The sequence below is a fragment of the Crocodylus siamensis genome, chromosome 1, assembly GCF_052110815.1.
Source record: "Crocodylus siamensis isolate JL-2025a chromosome 1, ASM5211081v1, whole genome shotgun sequence".
NCBI lineage: Eukaryota > Metazoa > Chordata > Crocodylia > Crocodylidae > Crocodylus > Crocodylus siamensis.
Window position 1 is genome coordinate 30,465,858 of NC_143395.1, and position 18,632 is coordinate 30,484,489.

Genomic DNA, 18,632 nt, shown 5'->3' on the forward strand with positions numbered 1-18,632 from the left:
CTTAAGTTCCCTCACATCAGTGAAGAGATCCCACCCTGTATTTCCATTTCCCATGTCTGTGAAAGAAGAGCTTCTGAAGTAGCTTTTTGCTCCAGACTTTTGAGGTGAGAAGACTGGGTTACATACAGCCTGAATTTGTCAGACTAACAGCCCACATTGGAAGGAAACAGGCAGCCATCAGTGTTGACAGCTGGCACAATTTTCTTTCAATTCTCATGAAATCTGCTACTCCATTTGAAGTTCCAGCTTCTGGCAACATGCAAGTCCATGAGAATCTTAGCTTTCCTTTAGAAAATAAAATTTCCTAGGGCTTACATTTTAGAGAAAACTTTGAAATTGATTTAAAGGTTTAACAAATAGAAAGTTAACAAAAGGATCCTCCAAACTCCCCAATTATCTTTGAATATCTCATGACTTTAAGCCAGTTTCCTAATCATTTCATTGTTTAAGACATTAAAAAATGCATTACATTTCTTGCTGCTCCCCAAGCGTAACCCAAAACAGCTGGTAAAGAGAAAAGGATATGTAGACTTGGTTTTCAAAAACAAATTCACTTCCATCGCATTTACTTTTACCAGATATTCCAGTAAACCATGTCTGTTGCAGAACTACTGACTAAAGATGCTTGTTAAGCGCATAACACAGAATTCCAAATAGTAAAGCTGTCCTGCAGAACAGATCGAATGAGTAACACTCAGGTAAAGGTGGGAAGTCCTAAGAAAACCTTTGGGCTCAGGATTCTAAACACTTCATTACAATGGTGCCATCGTACATAATTAGAGAAGAGAAAATCTTACCTGTGTGATGGGCTAGCTGGCAGTGACTTTTGACATTTTGTATTTTGCCTTTGTATTTCACCAATCAGTATTGTTTGTTCTGCTGTTTGTGTTTTATATTTTGTTAACCCTGTCTTTTGTCAACTGGATGAATATGTCTATGATTGTAAATGTCTAGCCTTTGTTGAATCCTGCCCCCTCAGGGCACTGTAGTGTCCCCTATACCTCCTGATTTATACTAGTTATGTTCCCTGTATTGTTCTGTCATTAAAAGGTATATGGTTAAGTCCCCATTAGTGATCTGGCTCTGCTCTGTAGGGGGAGGAGAGTCCCTACACCTCCCACAGCGCTTGTGCACCTGCTCTGATCCCTCCAATTGGAGAGGGGGTACCTCTTGGAGTACTGCGCAGGTTACATCTGCTTTACTGAATTTTTGTGGTGGTTGTTGAGCCCTGTTCTACCCTTTAGATCAGTGGTTTTTAACCTTTTTTCATTTGTGGATCCCTACACATTTTCAAATGAAGGTGTGGACCCCTTTGGAAATTTGGAATGGGGGTGCAGATCCCTTTGAATTGTAAGTGTGGATATTCACATACTTTTGATCATAGTGATCTTTCACAGACCTCTCAGACATAGTCTGCAGACCCTGAGGGGCTGGCAGATCACAAGTTGAAAACCACTGATTTTAGATCAATGTTTGTCTCCATCAATTTTAACACTCCTCAGGAGATTTTTGTAATACATAATTGTATTAAACTGCTATTTTTTTTTTCTGCCTGGAATAGAAAAGTTGCCGTTGAATTACTTTATGCTAACATAATAATATGCAAGAATGAACTTGAAATTAAATATCTCCTGAGTCTCTTGCACGCAGAGAAAATGTAATCAAACTTGTCCAGACTTGACCCTGCATGCTAAAATTAAGTGATTAGCTCTACTTCCTTAGGAAAGACAAGGGAAAGGATGCAATATTGCTGACAGCTAATTCATTGTGACCACTGTGATAAAAATATGCTTGTGTATGCAGTAATTACAATGACTCTGTCACCTCACTAAACAGGCAGAGAGCCAAGATTGTGATCATTCAAAGTGAAGTTCAACACTGAATATTCTACAAAGAGCATGCAGGTGCCTGGTGTCATTTTGGTAAAAGTAAGAACCTGAATGACTGGCTAATCATGGAAAAACTACTTTCCATGCAAAAGTATTGTTCCTATTCACATATGAATTTGTTATATCAGTATCTCCTTTTTATGTAGAAAGTTATCTACAACTGCACTTCAGATTTTTACGTAGACTTAGATGGCTCTAAATAATTGTCATAATTATGACAATTTCTGACAGTGATCATTGCAATTGCTCCCGGTAGGTGTTTTTTATGTTATGCACTGAATTAATTCTTGTCTCTTGGTAAAAATACTAAATTTTGACATGCTGGAGAAGTAGGAATGCAATGTTTCTATCCTTCTCTCACCCTCCTTCTGTTGCATTAGGTTGTAAAAGAAATTCCCATAAAATTTAGCTGCAGTCAAGTATTTACACTGATTTACAGAGGAACTGGACATTTATGCAGAGAGCAAGAATATCCAGAGCTATGACAGTCAACACTGAAAACATTTAATACTAATAAACATCTTGGAAGAGATGTTCACAAATTAGGATTTAGAAATTCTGTAATTATTATTATGCAAAAAAAATCTTCATGGGTGGGCAAATTATTTTGTCCCTCTGAAACACCTGGTATGGGACACTGTCAGATGGGATAAAGAGCCCAGCATACTGGGGGATTTTCACATTCTCTCTTGTTTCTTGTTCACATTGGCAAAGGCAGATTGTAATTTAAAGAGTATGTTGCTCTTTAAACTGAAACATAAGAAGGTTAAAATGAAATTAATTAGTAATGTGTGGTATTTTGTTTTTTATCTGAAGACATTTCTCTGTCTGCCTTTATTTCTTCTAAGTACAGTAAATCATTATCCCAGGACACTCTGTGGAGAAAACACATTTAAAAAAGAAATTAGAGTTGCAATTGACTTTGATTCTATAAAGAAAAAGCCAGATATAAGGCAAAGAAATACCCACCCACATTTGGAGGTGGGGGGGGAGGGGAGGTGTAGAGGAAAGCAGGGCACAAAGGGGTGGGGGACTATCTACGAGACCTAGAAATTCTAGATGATTGTCTAGAATGCAAATGGCCTATACATGAAGTAAACAGAAATTGACTAAGTAAAGAGCTTAAAATGTTACAATATGCACAATTAGAGTGGTCTACTTCTCTCTGTGTATAAACACTTAAAAGAAAATATGGCAATAGGGTACTTGAGAAACGAATATGTGGCATTGTTTATTATTTTGGTAAGATCTATAAAGGCCACTTTTGTGCACTACAACGTGCATGCATCCTTTGTGTAACTCTTTACACCAGCTTGTCAACTTAGAGCAGATGGGGATCATTCCAAATAAATTGCTTGCATCAGACCCATGGATAGGGAAGGAGTGTAATTTCATTCTTCTCATTTGTATGATTCCATATTATCAGCTACTAATGAGTAAAAAGAGCAGCTGTAAACATGACTGTATTAGGAATCCCACATCTAAAGTAATTTTGTTGGCTGTACATAAGTTTTCTGGCTTCCCAGTGTCTCTTTTCTGATTCCCATTCAGGCCCCAAATTACTTGGCCTGTGGTTAGAAAAAGTCATTAAAAAAATATATTATTTTTTTACTGCTAATTATAAACCTGGGAGACCAGAATGTGGATATTTGGAGAAGGACTTGACTCAACACATTGGCCATCATCTGTCACACGTCAGAGCACTGGGCTACAGACAGATAAGGGACTCAGCCTTGCCTGAAACACTGACCAGATTTCAAACTTTAGGGTGCACACCTCAGGGCTATTGATTATTTTAAAAAATCTCTGTACAATCTATTGCTCTCTCAAGAGTAAAAGTGAACGTGATTAAGAAATTCTTCTGTTGAGGCAGGACTCCTTGTTTGTCTGCCATGTGAGATTATCTGAGAAACCCAAAATATCCATAGCAAGGTGGAAAACTGAGGTGATATGTATGTTCAACCGTGGCACTCAGGAGGGTTAAGACACTAATTTCAGGATTTAATAGTGCTGTGGAGACTTACCCCCAGGAAGGGAGAAGATGCAAATTCTGCCCTTGGAGCATGCCTTAAGAACCACAAGCTGAAAACAGGGCTCTGTCTGGCACTGCCCAGACTCAGGTGGCTTTGACGGACTTAGGATTCAATGACTGAATCCACTCCGAACAAACTGGTGCCCTTCTAGCAAGATATTGAGCTGAGTGCGACAGCCAGCTTGTAAAGTTATATCTCTACAGTACTTTTCCTGAGTAGCTGCACAGGATCCATTTGGATCATGGCTCTAGAAAAGGAGAAATCGCAAGGGCATGGACGGGGTTAGGCCTGCATTCTAGGGCTGTGTGAAATGTCAGCAGCTGTTTCGTTTTGGAGATATTTGGGGCCATTTTGGAGTCAGGCTTGCAGGGAAACAGCTGTATGCTGCTACCCTGCCATGCAACTTGGCCCTGCAGGGAGCAGAGATCTGTGCAGGGGTCTCCTCACAGCCTTTGCTTGCCCCTCACTGCTTCGGTGATGTGGGGCTGCACAGGGCAGGCAGCAGTGGTGAAGAGACCCCCCCTCTGGTCTCTGTGGAGCCAGGTTGTGTGGCAGGGCAGTGCTGGTCCGTGCTGGGTGACCTGGCTCCACAAGAAGCAGAGATCCGGGCAGTGTGGGGCAGGCAGCAGCAGTGAGGAGACCCCGGTGTGGATGTCTACTCTCTGCAGAGCCAGGTCGTGCAATAGGGCAGTGCTTGTCTCCCTGCATGACCTGCAGGGAGACGAGATCTGGGGCAGGGTGGGGCAGGCAGTGGCAGAGAGGAGACCCCAGTGTGGATCTCTGCTCTCTGCTGGTCTCTGCCATGTGACCTAGCTCTGTAGGGAGCTGAGATCTGGGGCAGCATGGGGCAGTCAGTGGCAGGCAAAAGATCCCTGATGTGGATCTCTGTTCCCCGTGGAGCCAGGTTGCATGGCAGGGCAGTGCTGGTCCCTGCTGCACAACCTGGCTCTGCAAGGATCTGATCCATGCGGGGGTCTCCTCACCTTCATGGAGGGCAGCAGCCCTCCCCCTCCCCCAGACAAGCCACCCACGCCCCCCTCTGCTCCCCACTGGGGCCCTCCAGCCCCAAGTCCCACCTGGCTGGGCTTTGAAACAGATTCAGTTGAAATGAAACAGGACAGCGATCCAAAACACCTAAATGAATTGCTATCCTCTGAAATGGCTGAATCCAAAACCAAACTGAAACACAGCTGTTTCACACAGCCCTAATATTTAGATACATAGCACAACTTACTTTGACTTAGTTGAATATCACAGTTCACAAAAGAAGCTAGATGCCTGATTGCAGTGGTAAATTTATGTGCCTAAACAGGAATTAGGCATATAAATACTCTTGTGCATCTGCTCTTATTTTCTAATGTATCCTGCTTAGTCACCTCTCCACATTCTGGACTGATTCAGTTAGTCATTTATTCACGCTGGGGAGAGAATATGTAAACGCTTAACAGAAAGCAGTGGATGTCCTTTAATCATGCTGTTCCACTACATTTGTTATCTGTTCTTTTGTTTCTTGTGAGTCTGGTGTATGCCTTCTTGTTCATTTGCAGTTGACTGCTGTTTGCTTGGTATAATATTTTTCAGCTGGGTGGTGAAACAACTGATAGAGCAGGAAATCAAATATAAACTCTTGAAACTTCATAAGCAGACAGAATAGAGGGAGGGGCAGGAACTTGTTGGATCCGTAACTCCATCCTCTCATTATATACCAGGTGGTAGAGATTGAAGAGCTGACATTTCATACACTCCCTGCAATGGAGGAGTGGTGCTCCAAATGTCTGAGACAGAATTCTTGCTTTCTGCTTCTTGTGATGTATCATAGCTATGCCCCTGAGCTCCACTTCCTAGATCCCACCCAACCTGGGAGAGCGCACACATACACCACTGTAAATAGCACAGCAAAAAGGGGGCAGGGATTGAACCTATGGGTTGGCAGACCAAGGCCCCTACCAGTCACACCAATGGGGCCAACCAGGGCCTACCTGTATTATTAGTGGTGGATGGTGGAGGGGTCTCTGTGCCAGGAACTGGATCTGTGGGAAGTGGTGGGGATAGGCTCTGTTGAGGAGGGAGGTGGGGTCAATGTCTGTGGAAGGGCATAAACTCCATTTCAGAAAACGGTCCACAATAAGCATGGTGCTGGGGGTGTGCAGTGCAATAGGGACCTGTGGGAAGCTGCCCAGGCAGGTTACAGCAGGGAGTCCCGGAGGATGTGGTCAGCCCGTGCTTCACATATCTGGTGTCCTGGTCCCTGTTGCTGGGCACGAGTCTCACCTAGGGCCTCGGTGGAAGGGTTCTGGCACTCCCGGTGCCAAGTGTCCTCCACCTGCTGCACCTCCTTCACCTAAGCTTCACAAAAGAGTTGCCCCTGGGCCTTGCAGATGTTATGTAGCATGCAGGCTGTGACAATGACCCAGGGGATGTTGGCTTCAGTAACCTCGATATGGGCAGTGAAGGTGTGCCAGAGTCCTTTGAGGTGGCCAAAAGTGCACTCCACCAGGGTGCAGGACCAGGCCAGACACTGATTGAAGTGTATCTGGTGGGGGCCCAGCTGGCTGGTCCAGGGCTACATAAGGCAGGGGAAAAATGGTAGGCAGGGTCCCTGATGAGGAGGGGCAAGATCACCACTGCGCCCATATGGAGGTCTGGCACCCCCGCCATAAAGTGCTGCTCTCCACCAGCTGGCAGGGTAGAGTTGTGGAAAATGTGGGCACTGTGGGCACTGCCCGCCCAGCCAGTGTGCATGTTCAGGAAGGTGCCATGGTGTTCAACAATGGCCTGGAGTACAACGGAGTGGGAGCCCTGCCAGCTGTAGTAGAGGCAGCCACCATGACATGGGCAGGTGACAGGGATGTGTGTCCCATCCAGGGCCCCGATGCACTGGGGGAAATCCAAGGCATGAAACCCTGCCACTGCCACCAGGGGCCTGTGCACACAGAGCAGTGCACCCCAGCATGTCTTGGAGGGCACCTCCACTTGCACCTGAAGCAGCATGACACCACCACTACACTGACCACCTCCAAGGTGGCCTCCTCACCAGTTGCCTTACCCACACTGAAAAGGTGGCCAATGTAGTGGAGGATGGTGGGCCTGGCCAGGTTAAGCAGGGTGATGACCATCTCGGTGTCTATGGAGAGAAGCTACCACATGGTGGTGTTGTGCTGCTCCAAGTCATTACCAGTACAACTGGCACTAGGGTACTTTTTAAGACTGGTGTACACCTGTGTGTACCATCCATCAACCATGAAGTCTCTAAATAAAGTTACTAATGAGGTCTGGAAACCATAATAGGTTCACTACATCCGGAAGGGGTATGATTCCATTCTTACTACTGTACCCTCATTGGTTCATAATAGTTTAACACTTAATGTACTTCTTCATTTACACTTGTGTAAGAGGAGAAACAGACCCATGACCTCTCTGAAATAACCCAATATGCTCACATCTACTGTGCCCCTTCATATCTATAACTAGCCCTGACCACCTGTGTAGATGAAACATGCCACTTTGCAACCCTTCAGTCATATAACCAGGGCTAGAATGGTCACTTCAGGAAGTACAGACAAATACAGATTGGTTATCTTTGCAGATGAAAGAGAACACAAAAATGGATTTACATTCAGGGAAACTATAATTTTTCATGGGACCGTGTGGATTATTTTTAGGCATAATTCTAGAACTGAAGAAGAGCAAGTGCTAACTGAAAATTTAACTATAGTAACACTGTACTGTGAACACTTAGCATTTTCTAGGTGAGGTGTATGCCTCCTCTTAATACACTGTTGTCAATTTTTAAAAATACCTACAGAAAAAATCTTCCCACATTTACTTTTCTTCTTGGTTTGCTTCAGTTAGCCACAGATGCAGCCAAATTCATAGTTCAATGAGACCAGGAGTAGTAGTCACAAGAACAGACATGTAGTTAACAATTAATATCACTGTTTCTGATCCATGAGTCTCCAAACACTCATCAGCAGTAGAAGAACTGTGAAATTATTCTCAGAGTGCTCTCACCTGGAGAACAATATATTGGGACTAGCTCCACCTGTCAGATGTGCAACAGGGGGCTAAGAATGAGCTATTCCCAGCTGTCAACACCTAAGATCCAAGGCACTGAGGCCCAGCTGGTTAATCACTGCAAGGGAGCAGGAAAAAATAAATAAAATGTACAGCCCTAATATGTTCCATATGGTCACCTGTATGTACCAGTAACCAGTAGTAACATTTGAGGGAATGGCAGCTCTGTACCACTCTAGGATACACAAGCAGCACTGAGCAGATAATTCTCAGCTAATCATTTATTCAGTGAATTTACTCTGTTATGTTGTCCATAGACTATCTACAAGAATGTTATGATTCTGTATATTTCACAATTTGAAAACATTCAACACCTTTTTTGTTAATGTTAACTCCTGGAGTGACCACAAAGAATTCTTTGAGACCATTTGAGTTCTGCTATTAATTGCAATAAATTCAATCATGTGATTCTGGTTCTGAGAGATGGTAGCAAGTAAAAGTCATCAATATTCAGAGGCTAACAGCAGGCCTTAAGTATAACTGAAGAGATGCCATATGTCCTTGGGCTAGTATATGCCAACAGAAAATGGGTTTTCTGCTTTCCTACTGGGCAGGCCCTCAATACCAGGAAGTATTTCAGCAATATCTGGATATATAAAGAAAAGCACTGAACAGGTATTTTGGGAAATACATACATGACATCGAAATTTTCTCTTCATAAATATTACACCAGTAAAACTCAAATCACATAATAGGGGAGCCACACAGCCACATTCATTAAAAAAAACCCCAAATAAATCCTCACAAAAAGCCTATGTGTTATATGTACCTGTTATTAATTAAAACTTGCATTCTGTTTAGATAGCCTGATAGAAGGAAAATAGTGTTATATTACTATTAATAAAATAGGTTCATTATAAAATTGAACCTATTTTATTAATAGGTTCTCTCTACTGAACCTATTTTATTAATAGGTGCCAGAGCTCTAACCGGGGAGAAGAGGGAAGGGGCCAGCTCTGCTGTGGAGCACAGAGCTCCGTCCAGCCCATAGAGCATGCCAGGATGCTGGGGAACTCTGATTTAACTTAAACCAGCAAGGGGTCTGGGACAGACATTGCATAAACTAGTTTGAGCCTGATACTACATGCAACCAGATTTATCTCAAATGAGTTTCAGCCATTTTCAAACTGTTTTATGTGCACCAAACATCTGTTCTGTTAGAGGTTTAAATCAGTTTCTGATCACTTAAACTGGTTTATGTGTAATGTCTGTCCTTAGCTTAACAGATCAGGCAGACTGCTGAGCCACCAGCATGTGGAGGTCAGGGCTAACTGCAGTTGGCTGATCCAGGGGGCAGGCAGATGAGGCTAGGCTTAATCAAGAGACTCACCTGATTGGAGGATGGCTGGGTTTAGACAGGGTATAAGCTCAGACCCTGAGGACAGGGACCAGTAACATCGTGAGAGCTGGTGAAGGAACATCACCCAGATGGAAGGCTTCTGCTCCTGAATGCCATCAAGAAGAATAACATCTGAAGGTTTGGGTGGGAACTAAGGGGATAGGGGAGGCTCCTGGGGACCCAGTGTGGTGTGCAGAGGCCTGAGAAGGGGGCTGAGTGACTGGGTCCTGTTGGGAGGCTGGATGAGCACATGGGCCTAGTGAAAGGCCAGGTGAGCTCCAGGAGAGGGACTGAGAGTCTGTGGGCCTATTAAAGAGCCAGGAGAGCAGGGCCAAGTGTTTAGAAGACCTATGGAGGGCTCCAGGAAAGCCCAGACAAAAGGAGTGGAGGGGTCTATGAGGGCTGACAGCCAGAGGACTGACCCTGGGAAACTTAACTGGCCTGTGCAGGGCCCACAAACGGCTGAAGTGTAAAACAAACTATGGCAGAGATTGCCAGAGCTGGGAGAGCCTGGAGTTCTCAACTGGCCTGAGGTGGGGGCAGGGCCTAAGAGAAGATAAAAGCCCTTGTGTGGCCACAGCTGAGGAGAAGGGGTCAAGGTCAAGGGGCATGCAGCCTGGGATGGCAATGTCTGGTGCTCAGCCATCTGAGGAGGTAGGATCAAGGACGGGGTCCAAGAGTGAGATGGGGGTCATAGATGGAATACTCAGATAGGAAATGGAGCCAGGGCCCAGGAGCCCAGTGGTTAGCAGCCTAGAAGAAGTGTAGGGCATTGGGGGGGCGGGTGGCAATCATGGGACAAAATGCTACTTGTGGGCCAGTCCAGGAAAAGGTGAGGATGGGGCACTAGAAAGCCTCATCTCTCATTGCCTTGTTAGTTACCCCATGGAGGGGGAAGGCTAGGGGAGAACACCCAAACAGAAAAGCACTTGGCAGGGAAGACCACATGGACCACGTGGGTCTAGTGGCCCAGCAAGGGGCCAGGGAAGACCAGGACCACGAGAGTCCAGTGTCCCAGTGGGAGGCCAAGGAATAGAGTGTGGGACCATTTGGGTCCAAGGGCCTGTGGCATATAGTGAGGCCCGGCAAGGGACTTAAGGCCCAGTGAATGTAGTGGGACTGGACAGGTCTAGTGGCCCAGTGAGGGACCAGGAATAGCATGCAGGACTGGATGGGTCTAAAAGCCTAGACAGTGGCCAGGAAAGTGAGAAACTAAAGGATCCAGGACAAGGGACTAAAACAGGCTGGAAGCCTGGAAAGGGTTTGGTAGCCCAGGGAGTGGTTGTTTGAGACCAAGGGGTCTGAGGGCCCAGAAACACCAGAGGAAAGACTGAGGGGTCTGGCAACATGAGTGGCACCACAAAGGAGACTGAGGGGTCTGGCAGTCCAGGAAGAGAGACCGAGAGGCCTGAGGGCCCAGAGTGGGGCTGAGAGAGGCCAAGGGGTCCAAAGGTCCAGTGAGGGGCTGCATCAGCAATTGGTAGAACATCTGTAAGGGTGCCATCTGCGAGGCATGGGGCATGGTGTAGGGTAGGTATGGAGCCACACAATTGGCCCATTAGGCCAGGACCACAATCTGGGTGGTCATCGTAATAAGACCAGGTCAGCCTCCTGCATTCGGTATAATAACCAAAATAAAGATGTGGCAGGAAACTGCTACGTGGACTGCCCATAGAGCAGGATATCTCAAAAAATGTTGGGAGGGACCTTGTGACACAGACATTACACTTTTGCTGGTCCCTTAAAATTTGTCCCCCGACACCCACCAAAGGGCAAGTGTGTGTTCTGTTTGCTACTGATCTAAACTATGACACTTACAGAAAACTGTGTACCTTAGACTGATTCCACTGTGGACTTCTTGAATGTCAGTACCTAGCCTGAGACTCTCAGACTCAACTCTAAGAGGTGCTGAGGTGGAGCTGAGGGTACACCCTTTCAGGATAAGACTAATTTATAAAACTGAAAAAAGTTTCACTGGTTGATCCTCACAGCACCACTTGGAGGTGAGCAAATATTATTCATTTTTAACACAGGGGGGAACCAATCCAAAACAGACCGAGTGGCTTTTCCTTGATGGGTGTCAGCACAGAACTGGCTTTCAGCCCTGGGCTCAGTCCAAGACTAGGCCACGCTTTCAGCTATGTAACTGAACATTGATTAAGTATACAGACTCCTTTCAGAAGCAGTCTGACAACTTGAAAAGCTGGCAGGAGCAAGTTGATCTTGAAGCTTCCTATGTTGCAAGGAAACTAAATTGGAATATTAAAGATTAAAAAGTAGGTCAGACTTAATAAATGCATTTTTAAGTAATCCAGACTTTAAATTAAACCCTGCTATCAAATGGATGAATTTTCTGCTCTGTGCCAGTAACCACAGATTCACCCTAGTGCTTTTATTATGTTAAAATTCTTGTTCACACAGAAATGGCTTATGCATATTTACATCAAAAAGGCCATGAGAAGATCTGCAAAATTAAACTTCCAATTCTAAATAAGAAAATCACACAAAGTGAATGGCAATGAGGCCCAGATGCAGCAACATTTACCTGGGAGATAGCGTATGTACAAAAAATCACTGCTTTGGCTTGGAACCCTGGAATCTGTCCTACCAACTACCTTCTGATCCCCTTCCCCAGTGCCCATTGTAAATTGAAAGAATTTCCTCTATTACATGCAGAACAATATTTTTCATTTGCTACTCTTTTTATGGGCTGTATTTTATGATTGAAATGTAATGTGTGCTCAGCTGTTCTACAGTCTTTGCCTTGTGCTCTGAAAAAAACCATAAGTTTTAACAGTTCTGTGTTGCTTCTGCCAGGGGGTGTTGACACTGGAGCAGCTCCACCTATGCTTCTAATGGCAGATATAATGCCCAAGCATCCAGCTGCTAATGCCAGATATAAAAGAAGCAGATACAAGAAGAGGGCAGGAGTAGATCACATTCAACAGTTCAAAGGCCTTGTAACATAGCTCTGTCCCACGCTGAAAATATATAGTCTGATGAATCCCCCCTCCATTTTCACCTGCCCATATTTGCATTTGAAATTTCTGTTTCAGATTCTTATAGTTAAGCACAAATGTGCTGGGTTGTCTTTGCAGACCTCCCAGATACATCTATGGGGTGTTCTATAAGATATTTTGGACCTTATGTTGTAACAGGTCAGATAAAAGTACTGAGGATAATGGCACCTTTCAGGTCCCATGACATCATTTGGGAAACTGGCAATATCGGGAATCAGCATGTTATAGCCAATATCCATTTTTCCTGTTTGTCTGTCAGTCTGTTTCAGTGACAGAATATTAAAATAATGGTCCTGTTCCAGCTGGCAAAGAAAAAGGCAAGATTACCTTCTTGCTTTGACAGACAAGTCCATATTACATTTCGCTGTGCTGGCCTACCCTATCCATGATTAGGCTCCAAGAAAGGTAGGGGGGATTCCAGCTGTCACTTTCCATTACCAGTTTTGCCTTTCAGAACTAATACAGGTTTGAGAGGGTGACTCAGAAAAGAGCTCCACTAGTTTAGTGGCAACAAGATTTACATCACATTCTGGCTGCTATGGACACCCCGGGTGCCTGTAAAAGTGTAATTGCATTGCATTTGAGCAGACTCGATTAATCGTGTCTGTGGGAACATGCTAATTAGCACACTCCAGCAGTCCCAGCATATTGTGTATTAAGCATCCTCACACTTCAAAATGGTGGCAAGGGCACTTTAACTAAAGCTCACCAAATGCCCTTGCCACCATTTTGAATACACATGACACTGCAGGTGCTTTAATTAGAGCAGCTCCCAGTCACTGCTCTAAATAAAGTACCCGCCCCCAGTCCCCGGAGTACATGTAAAGATGCCCCTTGCCAAGCTAAGCCTCCCCATTCTGGGTAGAAATAGGATATATATTTCTGTGGTGTGTATCTACATCCTATTTCTACCAGGATTAAATTGGGCTGGATAATTAATTGCAATCACTGACATCATAAAAGTGACCATAGAAAAAATCCAAGGAATCATCACTAATTCCTCAGTTTAATCCCAGAAACACCAATTATCATCAGGATATTTAAAATATACATTGCCCAATGCAGGCAGGGCAAAAGTGTTTCATGTTCTCAGTACCAAGGTTTTAACAGAACACAGAACAGTGTGCATGCAGCACCCGGATGCCATTGCAATAGGCTTAAAGTAAAGCCCATAGAGCCAGCTGTAAACAATATAATGCTTCACTGAAGTCAGTGGGATTACACTTCTTTCTTGCACTTTGGGTCTGACTCAAGCCTAAACAAAAGTCAATGGATGTGCTGCTTATAACAGGCTTTGAACTAGACAGACTAGGGAAGAACATCTTTGCAGACAGGCTCTTTAACCTAGCCCAGAGAGCTTTAATCTACATTTGCCAGGGGTGGAGACCAAAGACCTGAGGTAAGTGAGAGACCTGGAGGAAGAGCAAGCAGAAGGGAGCAACAGGGGAGGTATGCGCTCATACTTCTGGAGAAATCAGGGCAATCAACTAGTTCCCTCTGGTTTCTGTACATGAATGTACAGAGCCTGGAAAATGAGCAGAAAGAACACAGTCATGGTACTATGACATGACTGGAAAAACAGAGACTTGGCGGGATAGCTCGCATGACTGGAACACTGTTATGGATGGGTACAAACGGTTCAGGAAGGACAGGCAAGGGAGAAGAGGAGGAGTTCTACTTTATGTAAAATTGCTGTATGATTGTTCAGAGCTCCAGTATGAAACTGGAGATCAGCCTGTTGAGAATCTCTGGGTTAGGGTCAGAGCGGGGGAGCAACAAGGGTGATGTTGTGGTGGAGGCCTGCCACAAGGTTGTGAAGGAAGTAGGCTGATGTAATTGCAGAGCCACTGGCCATCATTTTTCAAAATTCATGGCAATCAGGACAAGTCCCAGAGGACTGGAAAAGGGCAAACATAGAGCCCATATTTTAGGAAAGGGAAGAATGAGTATCCAGGGAACTACAAACCAGTCAGCCTTACCTCAGTCCCTGGAAAAATCATGGAGTAGTTCCTCAAGGAATCAATTCCTAAGCACTTGGAGGAGAAAAAGGTGATTAGAAACAGTCAGCATGGATGTACCAGGGGCAGGTCATGCCCAACCAGCCTGATTGCCTTCTATAATTAGATTACTAGATCTGTGGATATGGGAAGACTAGTGGACCATAGGTTCATAGAAGTAGGGTCGGAAGGGATCTTGTAGATCTTCAAGTTCGACCCCCTGCCTGGGCAGGAGAAAAACTGGGCTCAAATGACTCCAGCCAGGTAGGCATCAAGCCTCTTCTTAAAGACCTCCAGGGTAGGAGCCAGCACCACTTCCCTTGGAAGTTGGTTCCAGATCCTAGCCGCCCTAACTGTGAAGTGGTTCTTACGGATGTCTAATCTAAACTGACTCTTCAACAACATGGGGCCATTATTCCTTGTTATGCCAAAGGGCCCTAAGGGAAACAAGGCCTCTCCCAAACCCTTCTGGTCCCCCCTAGTAAGTTTATAGACGGTCACCAGGTCCCCCCTCAGCCTTCCCTTCTGGAGACTGAACAGGTTCAGGTCCTGCAGTCTCTCATTGTAGGGTCTGCCCTGTTGCCCCCAGATCATGAAGGTGGCCCTCCTCTGGACCCTCTCCATGTTGTCCACATCCCTCCTGAAGTGAGGCGCACATAACTGGACACACTACTCCAGCTGTGGCCTGACCAGTGTTGCATAGAGGGGGAGGATCACCTCCTTGACCTTACTTAAGATGCACCTGTGGGTGCACGACAAGGTCCAGTTAGCCCTGCCAACAGTGACCTCGCATTGTCGGTTCATGTTCATCTTGGAGTCAGTAATGACTCCAAGATCCTTCTCTGCCTCTGTACTCTCAAGAAGGGAGTTTCCCATCTTATAAGTCTGCTGCTGGTTACTACTGCCCAAGTACAGCACCCTGTACTTGCCAAGTTCGCCGATGACACCAAACTTTGGGGCAAAGCATCCAAGCCAGAAGACAGGGGGACGATCCAGGCTGCCCTGGACAAGCTCAGCAAATGGGCAGACGAGAACTTGATGGTGTTTAACACTGAAAAATGCAAGGTTCTCCACCTTGGAAGGAAAAAACTGCAGCTTCCTTATAGGCTCGGCAGTGCTACGTTGGATAGCACTACAGAAGAAAGAGACTTGGGGGTCATCATTGACCACAAGATGAACATGAGCCTTCAGTGTGATGCTGTGGCTAGTAAAGCGACCAAAACGCTGGCTTGCATCCATAGATCTTCTCAAGCAAATCCCGGGACGTCATTCTCCCCTTGTACTTGGCCTTGGTGAGGCCACAGCTGGAGTACTGCGTCCAGTTTTGGGCTCCACGATTCAAAAAGGATGTGGAGAAGCTTGAGAGAGTCCAGAGGAGAGCCACGCGCATGATCAGAGGTCAGGAAAACAGATCTTAGGATGACAGGCTGAGAGACATGGGACGCTTTAGCCTGGAAAAGCGCAGGCTCAGGGGTGATCTGATGGCCTCCTATAAGTTTATCAGGGGTGACCACCAGGATCTGGGGGAACGTTTGTTCACCAGAGTGCCCCAAGGGATGACGAGGTCGAACGGTCACAAACTCCTGCAAGACCGTTTCAGGCTGGACAGAAGGAAGAATTTCTTTACTGTCCGAGCCCCCAAGGTCTGGAACAGTCTGCCAGTGGAGGTGGTTCAAGCACCTACATTGAACACCTTCAAGAGTAAATTGGATGCTTATCTTGCTGGGATCCTATGACCCCAGCTGACTTCCTGCCCTTTGGGCAGGGGGCTGGACTCGATGATCTCCCGAGGTCCCTTCCAACCCTGATGGCTATGAAATCTATGAAATATTGAAGCGCATCCTGTTTTTGTTAGCCCACCCCTGTAACCTATCGAGGTCTTCCTGCAGTCTTTCCCTCCCTACTAGCGTGCTCACCTCACCCCAATTTTTGGTATCCTCAGCAAATTTAAACAGGGTGCTTTTCACTCCATCGTCCAAATTGCTGATAAAGAAATTGAACAGCGCGGGCCCAAACCGAGCCCTGGGGGACTCCACTGCCCACTTCCCCCCAGGTCAAAATATGACCTGTCTACCACCACTCTCTGAGTACGACACTTCAGCCAATCTGCAATCCATCTGACTGTGTAAGCATCAATGCCACAGTCGCCTAGTTTTTTAATGAGGTTGGGGTAGGAGACAGTGTCAAAGGCCTTGCTGAAGTCTAGAAAGACTACATCCACGGCAACACCTGTGTCCAATTCTTTTGTGACCTGATCATAAAAGGCAATCAGGTTGGTCTGACAGGACTTGCCCCTAATGCTGGTTGCCCTTGAGCATCGTACCTGAAGCTGGCCCTCCGCAGATGTGCTCCATGATGATCTTCTGAAAGAGTTTCCCTAGGATTGAGGTAAGACTGATGGGCCTATAGTTGCCTGGGTCCTCCCTTCTCCCCTTTTCAAAGATGGGGACCACGTTGGCTATCTTCCAATCATCTGGTACCTGGCCCAAGCACCGTGAGTGCTCGTAAAGCCATGTCAAGGGCCCTAAAATAACCCCTACTAGCTTCCTGAATACCCTGGAGTGGAGAGCAACTGGACCCGCTGACTTGAACATGTCCAGCCCCTCCAGAAGCTCTCTAACCCAGTTCTCCCCAACCTGAGGCCTGGAGGTGTTCCCCTGGAGTCTGTCTTGCATCACGGTGGGGAAATCCCGGTCCCTGCAGAAGAAAATGGAGGTGAAGAATTGGTTAAAGAGGTCTGATTTCTCCTCTGGTGTAACCACCAGATTGCCCAGAGGATCTTGTAGGGGCCCCATGTTTCTTGGTTCTTTCTTCATCCTCCCTATATATTTGAAAAAGGACTTCTTATTATCTTTGATCTTGGACACTAGTCCTAGCTGTATGTCCGCCTTAGCTTTCCTGACAGCCCCCCTACAGGCCTGAGCAGAGGAGATATACTCCTCTTTAGTAATAGCACCCCCCTTCCACCGGGTGTATGCCACCTTTTTGGCAATCAGGCATTCCCAGACACCCTTGGTGAGGCAGGGAGGCTTTCGGGCACTCTTGCCCCCCTTGCTTCTTGTTGGCATGGTCACCTCTTGGGCCCTTAAGGAATGACCACTCATCTTGGACACTGAGTTCCCCTGCTGTCATGAACCCCAGTGTCTCTCCCACTAATCTCAACTCATTGAAGTTGGCCCTCTTGAAGTCTAGGGCTACCACCTTGCTGCAGGTCCTTGACACCCTGCACTGGATGAATTCCAGCAAGCGATGATCGCTATCACCCAGGTGGTCAAGAACCTGGAGGCACCTTACCAGGTCATTGCCTGTGACCAGAACCAGGTCCAACAGGGTATTTCCTCTGGTGAGATTGTGCACTTCCTGAATTAAGTGGAGGTCCTGTATCTTGGCCAGGAACCTCCTGGAATGGTCTAACCTGACTGACTGTTCTTCCCAGCAGATGTCCAGGTAATTTAAATCACCCATGACAACTGCATCCCTTGCCTTAAGTGCCTCTGCAAGCTGGCCTGAAAATTCCTGGTCCAGCTCCTCCCCTGGGGTGGGGGGTCTGTAGTAGACCCCCACTGTTAAATCCTTCTCCCCACAGCCCCCTTGTATCTTGACCCAGAGCACTTCAGCTTGCCCCTCCTCTGACCCCATTCTCCTGGTAGAGGATGTGTCTTGCTCCTTGACACAGAGCGCCACACCCCCACATTTCCTTCCTTCTCTACCCTGCCTGTAAAGCCTATAGCCTCTAATGCTAACTGCCCAGTCATGGGATGAATCCCACCACATTTCTGTAAGCCCTATTATGTCTGGTTTTGAACTGGCTATTCTGAGGGCAAGTTCCTCCTGTTTGTTCCCTATACTATGAGCATTGGTATATAGGCATTTAAGGCCTTGCCTAGCTGTGTGTGCCACCCCCCGATTTGGGAGACTGTCTGGACCCCTGTTTCTTACCTGGGCACTCCTTGCATATGCCACCTGTCTTGCTTGGGTGGTGTCTCCTCATCTTCCTGTGGCCCCCTCCCCCAGTGAGGCTAGTTTAAAGCTCACCATATGAGATCAGCCAACCTGGAGACCAGCCAGCCTGGAAGAGAAGACACACTTTCCTTTAAGAGAGAGGTGAAGCCCATCCCACCCCACCAAGTCCCCCGCCCAAAAGCATGGGTCATTATCTAGGAACCCAAGGCCTGCCTGGTGGCACCAACTGCATAAACGCCGGTTGACCTTGCCAATGCAGGCCTCATGTTGCCATCCCTGCCTACTCACCGGAAGAAAAGAGGAGAATACCACCGGAT